The 18,373-nt window shown below is 39.7% G+C and overlaps 1 protein-coding gene and 1 long non-coding RNA gene across 5 annotated transcripts in view; one reads left to right on the top strand and one right to left on the bottom strand.

The window, feature by feature from the left end:
- LOC117069429 overlaps nt 1–3,863 on the bottom strand; it is a 48,605-nt gene extending 44,742 nt beyond the window's left edge. Inside the window, exon 1 of the long non-coding RNA XR_004431544.1 lies at nt 3,778–3,863. This is a non-coding gene — a long non-coding RNA (uncharacterized LOC117069429). The remainder of the gene's footprint in view (nt 1–3,777) is intronic.
- Nucleotides 1–18,373, top strand: part of RAD51B (RAD51 paralog B) — a 678,049-nt gene that overhangs the window by 335,726 nt on the left and 323,950 nt on the right. The gene's annotated exons all lie outside the window — the stretch shown is intronic.

Here is an 18,373-nt window from a genome sequence, read left to right as displayed (position 1 = left end):
TCATTTGCTAGCCTGGGAGAAGCATGGTTTCAGATTGTATAAAAGGGCAAAGGAGTACCCAGACCTGAGTCATATTCTGGTTATATTCTCCTCAAGTAGCCTGCTTTCATTTGTTGTTGTTGTTGTTTATTGCCTGTTTCAAATTTTCTGCTCCCAAAGCATTTTATCTACTCTTAGGTTTCTTATTGATGATTATAACCTTCTTATTCTATTATTGGTCACTAATTTTGCATAATTTGATTTTCCCCTTCATCTGTTCCTTAACATATAACCCCTTAACGTTTTACATCGTAAGTTGAGTACATGGGCATTTGTTATTCTTTGGAACTTTTAAATATATTTTAAATAACATATACATTTAGAAAAGTTAACCCCCTCCCCCAGTCTGATATCTTGTATCACAAATAACTCTCTACGTAGATGTTGCTGAGTTCCACTGGCTTGAATTTTCCTGTGACCAGATGGTCTGAGAGGCAGTTAGTGATGCACATTCATGGAAGGGTGGGTTCTTGTAAGGTAGCCATGATGGGAATATTTGAATTGATGGATATATGTTGATCTGATGGGCGCATTTTGAATTAGAGGTTCTAGATGACCTTCTTGTTCACCTTACAGTAGTGTCATTTCTCTGCTTGTTTGCACTGCCCTTACAACAAAGCCTTTTCTGAATTAAACGAGTCTTGTTTATATGTTTTGTGTGTGTGCTCATAAAAAACAGCAAAGAATACTGTTCTATGGACTCTTAGCTGTGGTGGAAAGAACCATTTAAACTCTCTCGGCTTTAGGTTCTTCATTAGGAAGATGCCTTTCTTACCGAGAGCTGTAATGATTGTGAAGTTCAGTTTTCTGACTTCTCCATTAAGGAATAAGAGAACTCCTTGGTTTTAAATTGAATAATGGAGTGATTCACTCTCTAATGTAGGAGGGAACCTACTCTGCTTGAATTTGCTATATTTCTTTATTTCCTAGGTTAATGGTGGTGGTTTTCCCTCCCAAGCATTCTCTCTAGAGTTTAGCAGCATCCTTTCCTTGAAAGCAAAGACCTCATTTCCTATTTCTTTCATATCCTTTAATTTGCCTAGTACAGGGTCCATTTCAGAGTAAGCATTCATTAAAAACATTTTAGTTAATTAACTACAAAATGTCTGGCTCAGGTTTAGGAGAGAATGAAAGATTGGGCAGGGGAAGTACTGGCACACAGGAGAATTAAAATCAGAGGATATCCTTTTTATTACTATTTTTTTCCAATAATAAAAGTACTCTATTTTCCTTCTTTAAGAAAGCTATCATTTAAAAAATTAGTGTTCTAAAACCACACCCTGAAATGACTACTGTTAACATTTTGTCATATTTCTTACTAGTCTTATTTTATACACATTTAAAGTTTTTACATAATTTAGCTTATATTTTACAGTTTTTATATAGTATTTTTTTACTTATCATTTTATCTCATCCTATTAAAAACTTTTTTGTCAAAAGAATTTTAGTGGCAGCAGAATGGTTTATCTCACGACTGTAACATGAGTTCTATAACCATTCTAGATGTTGGACATTCAGGCTGGATCTATTTTTTCATGATTATAAATAGCAAGTTGCCTTTTGGAAAGACTATACAACTTTTTATTCTCATTTCTGAGTATAAAATGTTGATGAAAAAAATGTATTGGGAATGATGACTTCACTGAGTTTTAGACAAGGGTTTCCAGAAGTAAAAGCTTCATGTCTTGGTTTTGGCCTTTGGGTAGAAAAAAGTAAGTTTTTACCAGGAGTCCTTTATTTTTTATTTTTTATTTTTTTGAGACGGAGTCTCGCTCTGGCTGGAGTGCAGTGGCGCGATCTTGGCTCACTGCAAGCTCCGCCTCCCAGGTTCACGCCATTCTCCTGCCTCAGCCTCCCGAGTAGCTGGGACTACAGGCGCCCGCCACCGCGCCCGGCTAGTTTTTTGTATTTTTAGTAGAGACGGGGTTTCACCGTGGTCTGGATCTCCTGAACTCGTGATCCGCCCGCCTTGGCCTCCCAAAGTGCTGGGATTACAGGCATGAGCCACCGCGCCTGGCCTACCAGGAGTCCTTGAAAGGGAAGGCCCTGCTGGCCAAGGGTTTCAGGCTCCGCCTCCATAACCCAGCAAGTGGCGAAAGTCTTCCTTTTCTGTGTAAACAGGTACACAGGTTCTCAGCCTGATCGAGTTCATGTATTTATAGAAGAGGTTCTCTTTTTCTTGAAGAATTTCTAACTTAGTTGATCCGTCATCATATTTGTAACTTTTGTCTCATATTTGTAACTTTAGAGCCTGACAGAACAAAAAAGAAATAAGGCATTTCTGTAGCAGAATCTTATTTGGAGAAAAGGATTCAAGACTACAGTGTCCTTTTTTGGGCGGGGAGGGGACAGAGTTTCGCTCCTGTTGCCCAGTCTGAAGTGCAATGGCAGCAATCTCAGCTCACTGCAACCTCTGCCTCCTGTGTTCAAGCAATTCTCCTGTCTCAGCCTCCCAAGTAGCTGGGTTTACAGGCACCCACCACCACGCCCCCCTAATTTTTGTATTTTTAGTAGAGACGAGGTTTCACCATGTTGGCCAGGCTCGTCTCAAACTCCTGACCTCAGGTGATCCACTCACCGCAGCCTCCCAAAGTGCTGGGATTACAGGCATGATCAGCTGCACCCGGCCTACAGTGTCTTTTACTAGAAATTGTAATTTTATTAGTTTCTAAAGAAAACATTAAATGCAGTGTTTTGTAGGCAGTGATTACCTTTCATCTTGTTTGTCATATTTCTCATTCTTTTGTGTGTGTGTGTGTGTGTGTGTGTGTGTGTGTGTGTGATGGAGTCTCGCTCTGTTGCCCAGGCTGGAGTGCAATTGTGCGATCTTGGGTCACTGTAACCTCTGCCTCTGGGGTTCAAGCGATTCTTCTGCCTCAGCCTCCCAAGTAGCTGGGATTGCAGTTGCCCACCACCATGCCCAGCTAATTTTTTTGTATTTTTAGTAGAGACAAGGTTTCACCATGTTGGCCAGCCTGGTTTTGAACTCCTGACCTCAAGTGATCCACCCACCTCAGCCTCCCAAAGTGCTAGGATTACAGGTGTGAGCCACCACACCCAGCCATATTTCTCATTCTTATTTTAGGCTGATGAAAATATTTAATATTTCGACACCTCTGTATCATAGCCATGTTTAAATATGCATATCCACCAGTCAATTTTAATACGTTCCTTTCCATTACATTCTGTTAGGTCTTCAGTTCAACTGTATCTCCCTCAATGTCAATTTGTACCTTCCCTCCTCCCTTAAATTGCCTAGTTCTCATTTTGAAAAGATGAGGAAATCCTTTGTCAGTAGTTAAGAGGAGGATGTGGATCCTGTATGATTTTCTGTCATTACATTCTTAATCTATTACATGTGTATTTGTCCCATCCTTACTGACTTAACCTCTGACCACACTGCAAAATGCAAACAGAGCCAGTTACTGATGCGTTTGTCCCTTCATTAGCCAGGGCCCAATTCATAATTTCTATTTTCTAATTTTGGAGAATAAGAAGCTTAGCTAGATTAAGAGGCTTTCCTAAGTCACATAACCATTTGCAAGTAGCTAAGAACACGATTGTGAACTCTTGCCAAACTCCTCCATAAAATCCCATAAGCTTGTGGGAGCTCATTTATACAATATATAAGAGGTTATAAAGGCAAGGAGAATAATTGAATTTCTATATATTTAGATTGACTGATACCTCCCAAACTTCAAGTGGAAAAAAAAAAAAGCCTTTAAAGAAAGAACTTACGAGAATTAAAATGATGTGACCCGAACCATGGTTCCTTTCTCATTCAATTATTTTCTTTTAACCACTGATGGCTTTTTGTGCTTGGCTGGGTAAGTTTCTAGCTAGTCAAGCCTATGTTATGAAAGAGAAATAAGACACTTAATCCTGTGAATGATTAACTAGTATTGGCCTCCCTTCCCAGTAGTTTGCCCTTCCTGTATTGTAGTCTGTTTACTCATTTCTGAGACAAATCTCCAAGGTCTCTTATTATTGAGTGTAGGGACACCTGGATTACAGGGAATTAGGCCTTTGTTTTAGTCTGAAGAAGATGTGATTAATTATACAGCTCCAGGCATTTGCATTTTTAAAGGCATTTTAAAGTTTATTGCTTGCGAAAACCTACTTAGTAAAGTATCATTTTTAAATTTTACAGGTGAAGAAATAGAACTCAGAGTTTTACTTGCCAAAAGTTCCACAGAAAGTCAGTGGCAAATTCAAATGAGTGTATACTCATGTATACTTAGCTCAGTGTTTAACTCATGGAGGTATTGTTTTGTTTCTTATTTATAATATAAAGCCAAGTAGGACTGGCTAGAGCCATTTGTAGTTAATACATTTTGGTCTTTGATCTTTTTCCACTTAAGGTCAGACTTCAAGATAGAATTATATTCTTTATATTCTTTGCAAAGAACTGATTGCCATCTTGCTATACTGTCTGTGGGAACACTCTGGCCTTAGAATCCAAGATTTTATTCTCCAAGACAGCAGCCAGTAAGTACAGTGAGACCTAAGTGGGGAATTAACTTTTGGGCTGTAGATTTTGAATGAGAAGTCCTACTCAGGATCTGAGAGGTGACTAGAACGAGTGACTACTCATTGATTTGGATTCCTGGGTCTCGGCACCTTCTGTTGCATAAGAATCACATGCAATGTGAGTAATTTTGTGGAAAGGTCTCTAGGTCTTGGTCCTGGTTCGTAGACTATCTCGATTCCTCAGTAGAGAGAACTTAGACGAGAAATGACTCCCTTGTTGTCATATTGAAGCAGCAGCAGACTATTAGGGAGTACCCATGTTCCTGGCTTCTTTCCTTGGGCTGGAACCATTCAACTGCACAGATAAATATTTACTCAAGAAAGAATGCATAACTTTGTAACAGTCTTAAGATGAGTAAAAGTCTTAAGATCAGTAAAATATACAGACTGACTCCTATGTAGGTTGTTATATTGATATCTGTGGCCACATATTGGTCCATGAAAGGGATACTTCTAGCCACTGAAATCTTAACCATCAGAAACTTATTCTGCAGGGCATCTTTGTAATTATGGCACTGACTAGCCCAAGTCTTAGATTATTTCACTGTGATGTTTCCAGTGTAGCATCAACTGTATATGTGATTGGCGTTTGCCTATTAATTCCTTCTTCCTGTCTTATCTTCTTAATGACTCTTATACATTTTGTTATCTTTTCTTACTCTCCATGTACTAGTTCTTACTCTGCATGTTCAGACTCTAGTGTAGGTGCTAGTAAGTTCCACTTTCTGGTAGATTATTTAGAGTACAGGATAGTCAAGGGAATAAGGATGGTGCTAAGGCAGGCTGTGGTGGTTTAAGCCTATAGTGCCAGCTACTCAGGTGGGAGGATCCCTGGAGCCCAGGAGTTCCAGGGTGTAGTGGAGCTATGACAGCATCACTGCACTCTAGCTTGGGCAAAAAAGTGAGACCCTGTCTCTAATAAAAACAAAAATGGTTATAAGAACCATAGGAAAGAGAACAACATCATTCGGACTAAGACAAAGATATAACCTTTACAGATCTCAGTGCCTCCAGGCTAAGATAAGAGCAACTCAGATATAGTACCTTGAGCCTTTCAATGATTGCTATTTAAAAAGTATATAACTGTAGGATAGGATACATTGGAAATACTGAACAATGCTGGAGGAAAGCCAACAGTATGCGGATAAGACCTTCCATTGGGGCCAAGATGGGGGGCACTGGATTGGATCAAGGTTAATGACTAAAATGCTCTGCTTCTAATATACATGACTAACTCCCTTACTCACTTCAAGCCTTTGCTAAAATGTTATCTTCTCAATGGGTCTGCAAACCTATACCGACCTACCTATTTAAGCTTGGAATTAATTGAATGAATTAATGGAAGCCTCATGTTGATTAATACTCTTTTCAAGGACTGAACTGCATTATATAAGAAAACTTAATTCTATTAATGGTGAGCTCAGTGGCACAATCCACATCTAAGTTTTTAGCTTTATCCTCCTTGCAAATAATGGTATTGAGTTAGTGTAAATATTAATAATATTTGCCCATGAGAAAGAAACAGAATGTTCTCTACCTTTCTCCAGCCATACTTTGAATCCTGGGGAATCAGCATTTCCCAGAAAGATCAAACTATCGATGACAAAGCAACGGATTGATTCCATTGATGATCTTTTTATAATACTGACATACCACATTCTTTCCCACGGCTTTTGCATTTCTATTTTTCCATCCGAGACTTACAACTTCAAACTCCATTTTCCATCCTTTTGCTGGCATGAAGAAGGAAAAAAGAAATCATGGTGCATTTACTGGCCTTAAAGAAAGTTGGTAAGTTTATAAAAGAAATAAAGCATACTAAAGAGGAACAGTATTTGAGTTTCATCAGTTAAGCAGAGCAATTTAAGTACTGAATGCTTCATAGTGACCATTTCCGTTTTATTCATTGTAGGCAGGTTTATAAAGATGGCTAGGTGCACTTGTTCATGGTTCTCCCACCTGTGTTTGGGATGTGCTACCTCACAAGCATAGCTGGCTGGGGATAGTCTTTAGGTGGAAAATAGCTAAGAAACACCTATTTTTGGTTGTATAAAATGAGCTATTGCTGACATATTTTATGATTCATTTCTTTCTAAATGAGTGCTGGGGCATAATACTCAGCATGCCGATGTCTCACTGGTCTTGGGTTCTTTTATGGTTCCCCAGCCAAATTCAAGTTGAATTATGGTATCTGTTTAACTGCAGGTGTCTGAGATAAGTTATCAGTTAACATTTATACATGAGATCACCATCTCCTAGTAAGTACAGAGTACTGGTAGAAAATGTGTGACTCAGTCTGACTTGGGTTCGAATCACTCTACTACCTCTTATTACATGAATTCCATCAAGTGAACCTCTCTCAGCCTCCATTTCCTCATCAGTAAAGTCTGACAGTTCCAAGCCAATGGCTTAATGATTTCTCTACTACATATGCACTTCCTAGAATAGTTGCATTTAAAATTGCTATATATTTCATCAAGATGTTGCCTCTCTTTCCTTCTCTTTCTCTTCCATCACAGTAAGTGATATAGAAGCCTGCTTGCTGCACTCATAAATAAATTGCCAGACATGTGCTATAATAGGCAAGGATCCTCCTGCTTAGCCTGTACTCTATTTGGATGCTGTGTTCGTTAGTTGGAGTCTCAGCGTATGTGCCAACTCACCAATCTAACTAATCCTTAACTATCCCTAGGAGATGATGAGGAGGCAGATTTTATCTCTTAGGCATACATCTTGGAAAACATACCAAATAACATGTATCTAGTTTTCTGGGGCTTTGTATGGATGGGTAGCAAGTGAGGCACAGAGAGGTTAAGAAACTTATCCAAGATTCACAATAGTAAATAATAGAACTGGGATTCAAACCCAGGTCCAACTAATTCCAAAACCTGTACTCTTAATCGGTATGCTGTTCTCAAAGACTTAGCTCTTAAATCCTTAGTCATTGCTCAAAATAAGATAATACATTCTAGTGCTGAAATAGTGGATCAGGAAATTTAGAGTTGGCTTCTCAGCTTTTTCAGTGACTTCACCTCAGGCAACTCAATCATCATTAGATTATTTCTCTACAAGGAAATGAGGATCATGATGTGTGTCACTCAGGGATAGAATGAACACTAAAAACTAAAACAATAGCCTCTGTAAAAGCCCTTTGGTCTCCAGAGTTGATGAACATTGCATGAATTTACAGTGTTAATATTTTATATTGAAGACTTCTGAGCAGGTCCATTTTGAACACAAAAAAGGTAAACTTTGCATCATGTGTTCCCTGATTCTAGAAATTAAAGGTAACCAACCTTGAAATTAAATTGTTATAGCAGTACCAAAAGAGGATAGGATTATGGAACAATATTGCCCAGGTATCTTATACAGAAGGCTTCTGGATTGTTTCATTTAGCAGCAAGAGTATGTATTTCATGGGCCTGGGGCATATTAATCAACTGCACTATGCCAAGATGGAGTTCTGTTTTTTACTAGAGATCTGTTCTAAATCACTGTGTTCATAATATTGTCATCAAGTTTGCCATCCTCAATTGACGCATGTCACAAAATTAGCAAAGGAGTCCTTTTCTCTAGAGTGTAACTACCAGAATGGGCCAAGAAAGGTAATATTGGAATAAGACTTGTTTCTGAGAAAAGTTTTTCTTCCAGATTCGAGACTGACACTGAGTGTACGATGCCACATTGACTTCCAATTGCAAACAGCACATAATTCTGTACACCAACACTTGGTGATGTTTTCCTTTAAAACTTTTAAAAGCACCATCTTTTTCTGGGTGCCAGAAAGGCACTCGGCCCAACAGTATATGTCTGTGACTGCTCAAACACACGTGTGTGCATGCACTTGGGTGTGTGTGCGTGTGTGTGTGTTTACACAGGTAGGCACCTAGGTATTTTGATCTCAATTTTTAGAATGATCTTTGTTGCTGGCCAGTACCAGAGTGATCTAATTATACATGCTTTACTGATTTCCATCTACCAAAAGTCATGTTTCAAGTTTAACTAGATATCCTCAGTAGATGTTTCCTTAAAAACATGCAATCGTGGCCGGGCGCGGTGGCTCCAGCCTGTAATCCCAGCACTTTGGGAGGCTGAGACAGGCGGATCACGAGGTCAGGAGATCGAGACCATCCTGGCTAACATGGTGAAACCCCATCTCTACTAAAAAGTAAAAAAAAAAAAAAAAAAAAAAACTAGCCAGGCGAGGTGGCGGGCGCCTGTAGTCCCAGCTACTCGAGAGGCTGAGGCAGGAGAATGGCATAAACCCAGGAGGCAGAGCTTGCAGTGAGCTGAGATCCGGCCACTGCACTCCAGCCCGGGCAACAGAGCGAGACTCCGTCTCAAAATAAATAAATAAATAAATAAATAAAATAAAAAATAAAAAAATAAAAACATGCAATCACATGTGCTTATCTTTTCTCTCACTGGGCTAGAGCTCAAGTCCACTTATAAGGAGAAAATATATAAAAGCAACTCTAAATTGATGAGGGCAATGGAGGGGGGCAGTGGGGAGAGAGAGAAAGGGAAAAAATGAAAATAAGAAGCAGTTAAGTTTTTTAAAAAAATGATTAGCTTAAGCTCCTGGAAACACCTGTAAATAAATTTAAGAAAGTCTTCCAAAAGTCAAAAGAATTTAACTCTCCAGCCGAGATGTTCAGACTTTCTGGCATTTGACTAACCTTTTATGCTCTCTTGTCTATCGATCATTGAGCCACTGTTGAGATGACCAGATGACCAGTTGCTAAGCATACTTGAAAGGAAGTTACCTTGCCTGAAAACATTTTCCTACTCAGATTTCTTTAACAGCTCAATGCACATGACCTTGGCATTGCTTCAAAGGTGGCAGCTCATCCAAGTAGGCAGAATACCTGGTCTCTCAGCACTGCTTTTATAATGCCCTTTTTCTACCATTGAGCTGGTGACCATGTTGCCTTCTTCATTTTGCAGTAATCAGGGTTGTCTTCTTTTCTCATATCCCTTTCCTGCCTGAGGCTGCTTCAACAAACAGCAAGTATAAACTGAAACCTTATCTCTTTGCGGATCAAACACACAGCTTGAATACATTGATAAGTAACTTTAAAAAATATATATTTAGCCTGTGAACCTATTTATCAAAATGCTATATAAAATTATTGTTTTCCAGTGACCCAGTTAATTGAAATATTCTTTCTGAAGCTATGGGAAAAAGACTATTATTATTGTTTTATATGATTTTATCATTTGTTTAGTTAGGTATCACTTCCCACTTTACAGTGTGTTATGCATACTTTCTTTTTTTCTGTCATCTTTCCTCCATGTCTCTACTCTCCAGTCTCATGAATAAAGAAACAGGGTTCCCTACTTGACAGTAACCACATGAGGAGTTGACATTGGAGACTGGATTAAGACTTCGATCATCAGTCATCTAAGTAATTTGGCTATGCGTATCCTGTTGAATCACATTCCTTCTCAAATCCTTCTTTGTTAAAAGTTTGAAGCCCAGGCCTTTCAAATTTCTCTTATCCCTTTAAGTCCGCAAAGGAATTTTTAGGCTGTTTCTGGAGGGTTGTAACTTCTCCCCAGTGCTGTCCAATACCTGGCATACTGGAAATTGGCAGAATGTGGGGTCAAGAGAGAAGGGAGTTCTCAGTAAAGCACCATTAGAATTCTCCCACAGTTTAACACATTCATTCCATTGCCTCTGTTTAGTGTGGCTAGCAACTGATGTTGTTTGGCTGTGACATGGGTAAACAGATATTGTAAAAAATCTGAAAAACAAAAAAATCATCTTTCCCTACTTTTTAGGCAGACTGAAGACAGAATCCTTTTTTGGTTATATTGAAGAGGCTGAAATAGGAAACACTTTAAAGTGTAGATAAAATTTCTGCTCTGGTCACAATGGATGCCAAGTGTTATAACATGATTGTGAGAGTGTGTTTCTGTATTGGCATTTTGATATGGAGGCAGGTAAGAGCAATGCCACCTTCCTGCAAAGTACTCTCAAGCCTCTTCTTCCTTCATTAATATTTTTCCTTTGAAGATAAAGGAACTGCTTTCAGTGTGTGTGAAGCATTCCTTTTGCAGTTAAATTACTGTTTATTGGTGCGTGGTTTCCTTGCTGTGCTAGTATGCGGCAGATGTTTCTCATGTATCCCTAGGTTTTCAGGCTTTTTCTTTTCAGGATGAGGCTCTGTTGCCTTTTCTTTTTTTCTGTCATCTTTCCTCCATGTCTCTACTCTCCAGTCTCATGAATAAAGAAACAGGGTTCCCTACTTGACAGTAACCACATGAGGAGTTGACATTGGAGACTGGATTAAGACTTCGATCATCAGTCATCTAAGTAATTTGGCTATGCGTATCCTGTTGAATCACATTCCTTCTCAAATCCTTCTTTGTTAAAAGTTTGAAGCCCAGGCCTTTCAAATTTCTCTTATCCCTTTAAGTCCGCAAAGGAATTTTTAGGCTGTTTCTGGAGGGTTGTAACTTCTCCCCAGTGCTGTCCAATACCTGGCATACTGGAAATTGGCAGAATGTGGGGTCAAGAGAGAAGGGAGTTCTCAGTAAAGCACCATTAGAATTCTCCCACAGTTTAACACATTCATTCCATTGCCTCTGTTTAGTGTGGCTAGCAACTGATGTTGTTTGGCTGTGACATGGGTAAACAGATATTGTAAAAAATCTGAAAAACAAAAAAATCATCTTTCCCTACTTTTTAGGCAGACTGAAGACAGAATCCTTTTTTGGTTATATTGAAGAGGCTGAAATAGGAAACACTTTAAAGTGTAGATAAAATTTCTGCTCTGGTCACAATGGATGCCAAGTGTTATAACATGATTGTGAGAGTGTGTTTCTGTATTGGCATTTTGATATGGAGGCAGGTAAGAGCAATGCCACCTTCCTGCAAAGTACTCTCAAGCCTCTTCTTCCTTCATTAATATTTTTCCTTTGAAGATAAAGGAACTGCTTTCAGTGTGTGTGAAGCATTCCTTTTGCAGTTAAATTACTGTTTATTGGTGCGTGGTTTCCTTGCTGTGCTAGTATGCGGCAGATGTTTCTCATGTATCCCTAGGTTTTCAGGCTTTTTCTTTTCAGGATGAGGCTCTGTTGCCTTTTCTTTTTTTTCTTTCTTGGCAAGAATCTGATTGGGGATAGAACACATTTTATGCAGCAAATTAAAAATACATATTTAAATTTACCTTTTATTTATTTATTTATTTTTATTATTATACTTTAAGTTCTAGGGTACATGTGCATGACGTTTATATCATGTATAACTCCCCAATGCAATCCCTCCCTCCTCCCCCCTCCCCATGATAGGCCCCAGTGTGTGATGTTCCCCTTCCCGAGTCCAAGTGATCTCATTGTTCAGTTCCCACCTATGAGTGAGAACATGCGGTGTTTGGTTTTCTCTTCTTGTGATAGTTTGCTAAGAATGATGGTTTCCAGCTGCATCCATGTCCCTACAAAGGACGCAAACTCATCCTTTTTATGGCTGCATAGTATTCCATGGTGTATATGTGCCACATTTTCTTAATCCAGTCTGTCACAGATGGACATTTGGGTTGATTCCAAGTCTTTGCTATTGTGAATAGTGCCGCAATAAACATACGTGTGCATGTGTCTTTGTAGTAGAGTAATTTATAATCCTTTGGGTATATACCCAGTAGTGGGATGGCTGGGTCATATGGTACATCTAGTTCTAGATCCTTGAGGAATCGCCATACTGTTTTCCATAATGGTTGAACTAGTTTACAATCCCACCAACAGTGTAAAAGTGTTCCTATTTCTCCACATCCTCTCCAACACCTGTTGTTTCCTGACTTCTTAATGATTGCCATTCTAACTGGTGTGAGATGGTATCTCATTGTGGTTTTGATTTGCATTTCTCTGATGACGAGTGATGATGAGCATTTTTTCATGTGTCTGTTGGCTGTATGGATGTCTTCTTTTGAGAAATGTCTGTTCATATCCTTTCCCCACTTTTTGATGGGGTTGTTTGTTTTTTTCTTGTATATTTGTTTGAGTTCTTTGTAGATTCTGGATATTAGCCCTTTGTCAGATGAGTAGGTTGCAAAAATTTTTTCCCATTCTGTAGGTTGCCTGTTCACTCTGATGGTAGTTTCTTTAGCTGTGCAAAAGCTCTTTAGTTTAATTAGATCCCATGTGTCAATTTTTGCTTTTGCTGCCGTTGCTTTTGGTGTTTTAGACATGAAGTCCTTGCCCATGCCTATGTCCTGAATGGTACTACCTAGATTTTCTTCTAGGGTTTTTATGGTATTAGGTCTAACATTTAAGTCTCTAATCCATCTTGAATTAATTTTCGTATAAGGGGTAAGGAAAGGATCCAGTTTCAGCTTTCTACTTATGGCTAGCCAATTTTCCCAGCACCATTTATTAAATAGGGAATCCTTTCCCCATTTCTTGTTTCTCTCAGGTTTGTCAAAGATCAGATGGCTGTAGATGTGTGGTATTATTTCTGAGGACTCTGTTCTGTTCCATTGGTCTATATCTGTGTTGTGGTACCAGTACCATGCTGTTTTGGTTACTGTAGCCTTGTAGTATAGTTTGAAGTCAGGTAGCGTGACGCCTCCAGCTTTGTCCTTTTGACTTAGGATTGTCTTGGCAATGCGGGCTCTTTTTTGGTTCCATATGAACTTTAAAGCCGTTTTTTCCAATTCTGTGAAGAAAGTCATTGGTAGCTTGATGGGGATGGCATTGAATCTATAAATAACCTTGGGCAGTATGGCCATTTTCACGATATTGATTCTTCCTATCCATGAGCATGGTACGTTCTTCCATTTGTTTGTGTCCTCTTTGATTTCACTGAGCAGTGGTTTGTAGTTCTCCTTGAAGAGGTCCTTTACATCCCTTGTAAGCTGGATTCCTAGGTATTTTATTCTCTTTGAAGCAATTGTGAATGGAAGTTCATTCATGATTTGGCTCTCTGTTTGTGTGTTACTGGTGTATAAGAATGCTTGTGATTTTTGCACATTAATTTTGTATCCTGAGACTTTGCTGAAGTTGCTTATCAGCTTAAGGAGATTTTGGGCTGAGACAATGGGGTTACCTTTTATTTTTTATCTAAAAAGTTCACAAAGTACTTGTAGCTATTATTACTCTGAGGCCGTTCCTCTGATACAAATGTATTTATTATTTTATTTCTGAGCTACAGGTAGAAAATCTAAATACGGAATATTAAAAGCATGTGTTATAACATGACTTGTACTTAGTAGATACTCAGTAAATGTTTGGAACTTATGAATTGCAGGTTTCTTTCTGATCTTAGTCTAGAACAGTGCTTCACAGCCTTTCTTATGTCATAATACACATAGAAATTGATCATACTTATATGTCATATGGAATTTTTTTCAAAGAACATCTCTAGTAATAACATAATATAGAGAGGGATACAAGTTGAAAAATGCTCTTCTATGTTGTTATTGTAACTATTAGGGGTAAGACTACCATAGAAAGCATGCATTAGAATGCTAGGCCATGACATGGATAAACAGATGTTACATCTTTCAGGGCATCACACCATAGGAGTGGTATGCCTTACATCACATGGGAGATGTAAATGGCTTATAAGGAGCCCCAAACACTAGGACGCCAGCCAGTTCAGGTCTGACTTCAAGACAGCTGGGTCTTGCACAGATGGTAGAAACAGATGGTAGAATGTATGTTTGTGTGTTGGCGGGGAGGGTGCCCTGTATTCCACCTTTTATTCCCACCTTGCATTCTGAGACTAGAGCTTGGCCTATGGCACCGACAATTCCTCAGTCCTGAATAATATGTATAGGCTACAGCATTGCCTAATTGCGTAAGTCACCCTAATGGTTAAAGTTTTGCCACCTGTCACCTTAAAATACCCCAACTTCTGAACCATAGCCTATGTGTTTAGAATGTCTAGTTTGATGGAACACAGACGGTTTGGGGAGTGCTATCATTCATCTTTACTTTGCCTTCATGTATTATTTTGTCCAAACCTGCTTATCGTATAGCTTGCTTACTAATGGCTCAGTTTGCTCTAGCTAGTTGTGGTTTGGCAGTAGGAGGCCACTCTGCCCATTGTTAGATGAGGGGGTTGTAAATGTTAGAGAGGGCCGGGATAGAGGAGTACTCTTTCTAAGGAAAGTAGTTGACTTTGATAATGAAAAAGTATCATCATGATTATCATCATGCTGTTGAGTGCTTTACTATATTTCTGGCGCTATAAGGTTATATATTTAATACTTACAATCTTATGAGGCACCTGTCATTATCGCCACTTTATAAATATGGAAACCCAGGCAAAGAGGCTAAGTAACTTTGCCAAGGTCTCACAGGCAGCAAATTGCAGAGCCAGAATGCAAAAGCTACTGCCTTATGATCTACTTCTCTAAGTAGCTGGAAGGGGAGAAAGACAGCGAGCAGATGTATAGAATGCACTGATCAGGGTGGCTGGGTGAGCTCTGTGCTGAGTTATGCTTCAAGGTGTACAGGACAGAGTCAGGGAAATGTGAGAAGACCAAGGGCTTTTCTGGGCAGGAACAGCCATACTGACTGCTGTGGCAAGGTTGGAGCCTGCCAGGCAACTACAGTGAAACTTCCTTTTCATACAGATTGGGGGAACTGCAAGACAAGCTATCATCACCTCCACATAGCAGGTGAGGGAAGGGAAGCAACAGCAGAGGCGTTGGTGTTTTGTATTTAGAAGAGCACATAACCTAATGCTAAAACTCAAACGTTACATCAACGTTTGGATGCTCTTTGAAAGACTTCTCAGGAGAGGTGTGAGAATGATTTGAAATTGGGTTTTAGTCTTGACCGTGTGCCACAGCAAACAAAATGAAACTCCCCTTGAGCTAAAGGTAATCAAGATGAAGGTGTATTTACAAAGATGAGCAGTGGGATTTATCCAGTGACTCTGGAAGGTAATCCCCAGATTCAGTGCTCCATGAATACCATGCCACATTCCTAAGCTAGTAAATTACTCTGAGTTTTATGAGAGCGGATTGTGGGAAGCATCTAGATGAAATTCAGCCTGTTTCACCTCGAGTTCAGGGCTCACTAATGCACCCCAGGTGTGCAGACTGCCCAGGCTTTCTGCCTTGGAAGGCTCAAGGAACTTTCATCCCAAAGGGAAGCCTTGAAGAATACCAAGGGCCTTTCTATCTCTCCTTGATTTTTTGTCGTTTTTCTGCCTACATTTGGTAATTGGAGATATTTGTGGTGTTAAAGCCGGACTTGTTCCTTCTCAGCCTGCTGCCTCCAATAGTGAAATTTTAAGCCTGTGGCTTTGATTGTGCAAAGCAGTGATTTCTCTGCAGTATCCCTCAAATGTAAAAGGAGAATGACTGAAATACTAGAAAGGAGGTTATGGGAAATCACCAAACAACAATTTTCCACGTCTATAGATCCTTTTATCTGAGGGCAAAAGATGCTGGAAAGGGTGCCTCCAAAGGTGGGGGTTTGGAGGAGCACAATTTAAAATTCTCTGGGTTGTAGGCTAAGGATCAAAGGGTTATGTCCTCAGAATTACATGGTGAGTCACCGGAAAAACTCTGAGTAAAATCAGGCATCCTGTTTTCCAATCTTATATGGCTAATAATTTCAACTGGCTTTAAAACAGTACATTTATGTATTTTTTCATTTAGATCCATTGCCACCTAAAGAATATAATGATGTATGTATTATATAGATTATGGTTTCCATGCCCTAGAGCATCATGAGGTGTTTTGTCATGAGAATACAGTGGGTTAGGTGAAGAGGTGCTTGAGAAGCCTTGGTGTCTAATGTGTGGTCTCAGTACTCCTGTGGAATCTCCTCCTCCCTTGCAAACCACTGCCTCTATTCAAGCCATCTTGTGCTTCAATTTAGAAGTTCTCCTTTAAGAGAGAGTTTCCCAAAGCTAAATTAACAGCTATGCAGTGTACTGAGTAACTGTGATTTACTTTTTCCAATTTTGACTGCGGTAAGCCTTTCAGTTTGTTTCCCACTAGTTTGGATCAACATGTTGGTTTTAACTTTATCTCCAAATGTAATGATTTCACATATTATAGACAAATGTGTTTGCACAGTTAAGGGCAGCAGGATTTGCTTGAACAGAGAATATGTGAGTTCTGTAACTTTTAATATTCAATTCAATGTAAATTTTTTCATATGTCCTTTTTATATATTCCAGTTTCTGATTATGGGTGACATGACTGAAGATCAGACCATCTGAAGTGAAGATGGTTAAATTGTGTTTGCACACGCATATGTGTGTGTGTGTGTGTGCATACATCCACGTACACATGGGTGTTCATGTGGTAAAGCAGAGGCAGAGAGATGTTCAATTTCCTCACCACATTGCAGAAACTGGAAGAGACATGTACTGCAGAAACAAATTCTGAGATACCTTTGCTAACAACATTTTCAGGTTTCACCTTCCGGGGAAAATGTTAAGGCATTTGCAAACATGCCTGGTTTCTTAGAGATTTAAGGGGCATAGACTGTCAGTGACTGTACCTAGAAAGGTAAGACATGGAAAAGAACATAAGCTTTGAGCCACCTAGACTAGGGCTTAATCTGGTCTCACCACTTTTTAGATGTATAACTTTAGGTTGATTACTGGACCCGTATTCCTTTCCTTTCCTTGGTTGACACTTGTTCCAACTTATGATGCTGGTTTATGATTTTAATTTTAGTTTGGTTAACTTCTTATTTGGGGGATTTTGGCTGACTTAATTTGTTCTCATCTTGTATTAGGGTTCTCTAGAGGGGCAGAACTGACAGGATAGATGAATATATGAAGGGGAGTTTATTAAGTAGTATTAACTCACACCATCACAAGATGAGGTCCCACAATAGGCAGTCTGCAAGCAGAGGAGCAAGGAAGCCAGTCCAAGTCCTAAGACCTCAAAAGTAGGGAAACCAACAGTGCAGCTTTCAGTCTGTGTCCAAAGGCCCAAGAACCCCTGGCAAATCACTGGTGTAAGTCCAAGAGTCTAAAAGCTGAGGAACCTGGAGTCTGATCTTCAAGGGCAGGAAGCATCCAGCACAGGAGAAAGATGAAGTCCCAAAGACTCAGCAAGTCAAGTCCTTCCAACTTCTACCTGCTTCTTTCTAGCCACACTGGCAGCTAATTAGACAGTGCCCACCAAGATTTAGGGTGGGTCTGCTTCTCCCAGTCCACTGACTCAAATGTTTAACTTTTTGGCAACACCCTCACAGACACCCAGGAGTAATACTTTGCATCCTTCAATCCAATCAAGTTGGCACTCTGTATTATAACAGTCGCACATCTGTTATCCTATTGATCCTGATGCTTGAGCTCTAGCCCACAGTTCCATTCAGAGAAGATTAGAATTGTTTCAGAGTTGGGCTAGGCACGGTGGTTCACACCTGTAATCCCAGCACGTTGAAAGCCCAAGGCTGGGAGGATTGCTTGAGCTCAGGAGATTGAGACCAGCCTGGGCAATATAGTGAGACCCCATCGCTACAGAAAATTTTAAAAATTACCTGGGTATGGTGGGATGCACCTGTAGTCCCAGCTACTTGGGAGGCTGATGTGGGAGGATCACTTGCAAGGTTATATTGAGCTTTAAAAAAAAATTATTTTTTGAGACAAGATCTCACTGTCTCATCCAGGCTGGAGTGCAGTGGTGTAATCACAGCTCACTACAACCTCTGCCTCCTGGGCTCAAGCAATCCTTCCATCTCAGCCTCTTAAGTAGCTGGGACTACAGGTATATACCACCATGCCTGCCTAATTTTTTGTATTCTTTTTTCTTTTGTAGAGACAGGGTTTCGCCATGTTACTCAGGCTGGTCTTAAACTCCTGGACTCAAGCGATCCGCCTGCC

The sequence above is a fragment of the Trachypithecus francoisi genome, unplaced genomic scaffold (assembly GCF_009764315.1).
Source record: "Trachypithecus francoisi isolate TF-2019V2 unplaced genomic scaffold, Tfra_2.0 Lachesis_group3, whole genome shotgun sequence".
Classification (NCBI taxonomy): domain Eukaryota; kingdom Metazoa; phylum Chordata; class Mammalia; order Primates; family Cercopithecidae; genus Trachypithecus; species Trachypithecus francoisi.
This window is presented reverse-complemented; position numbering and strand designations above follow the sequence as displayed.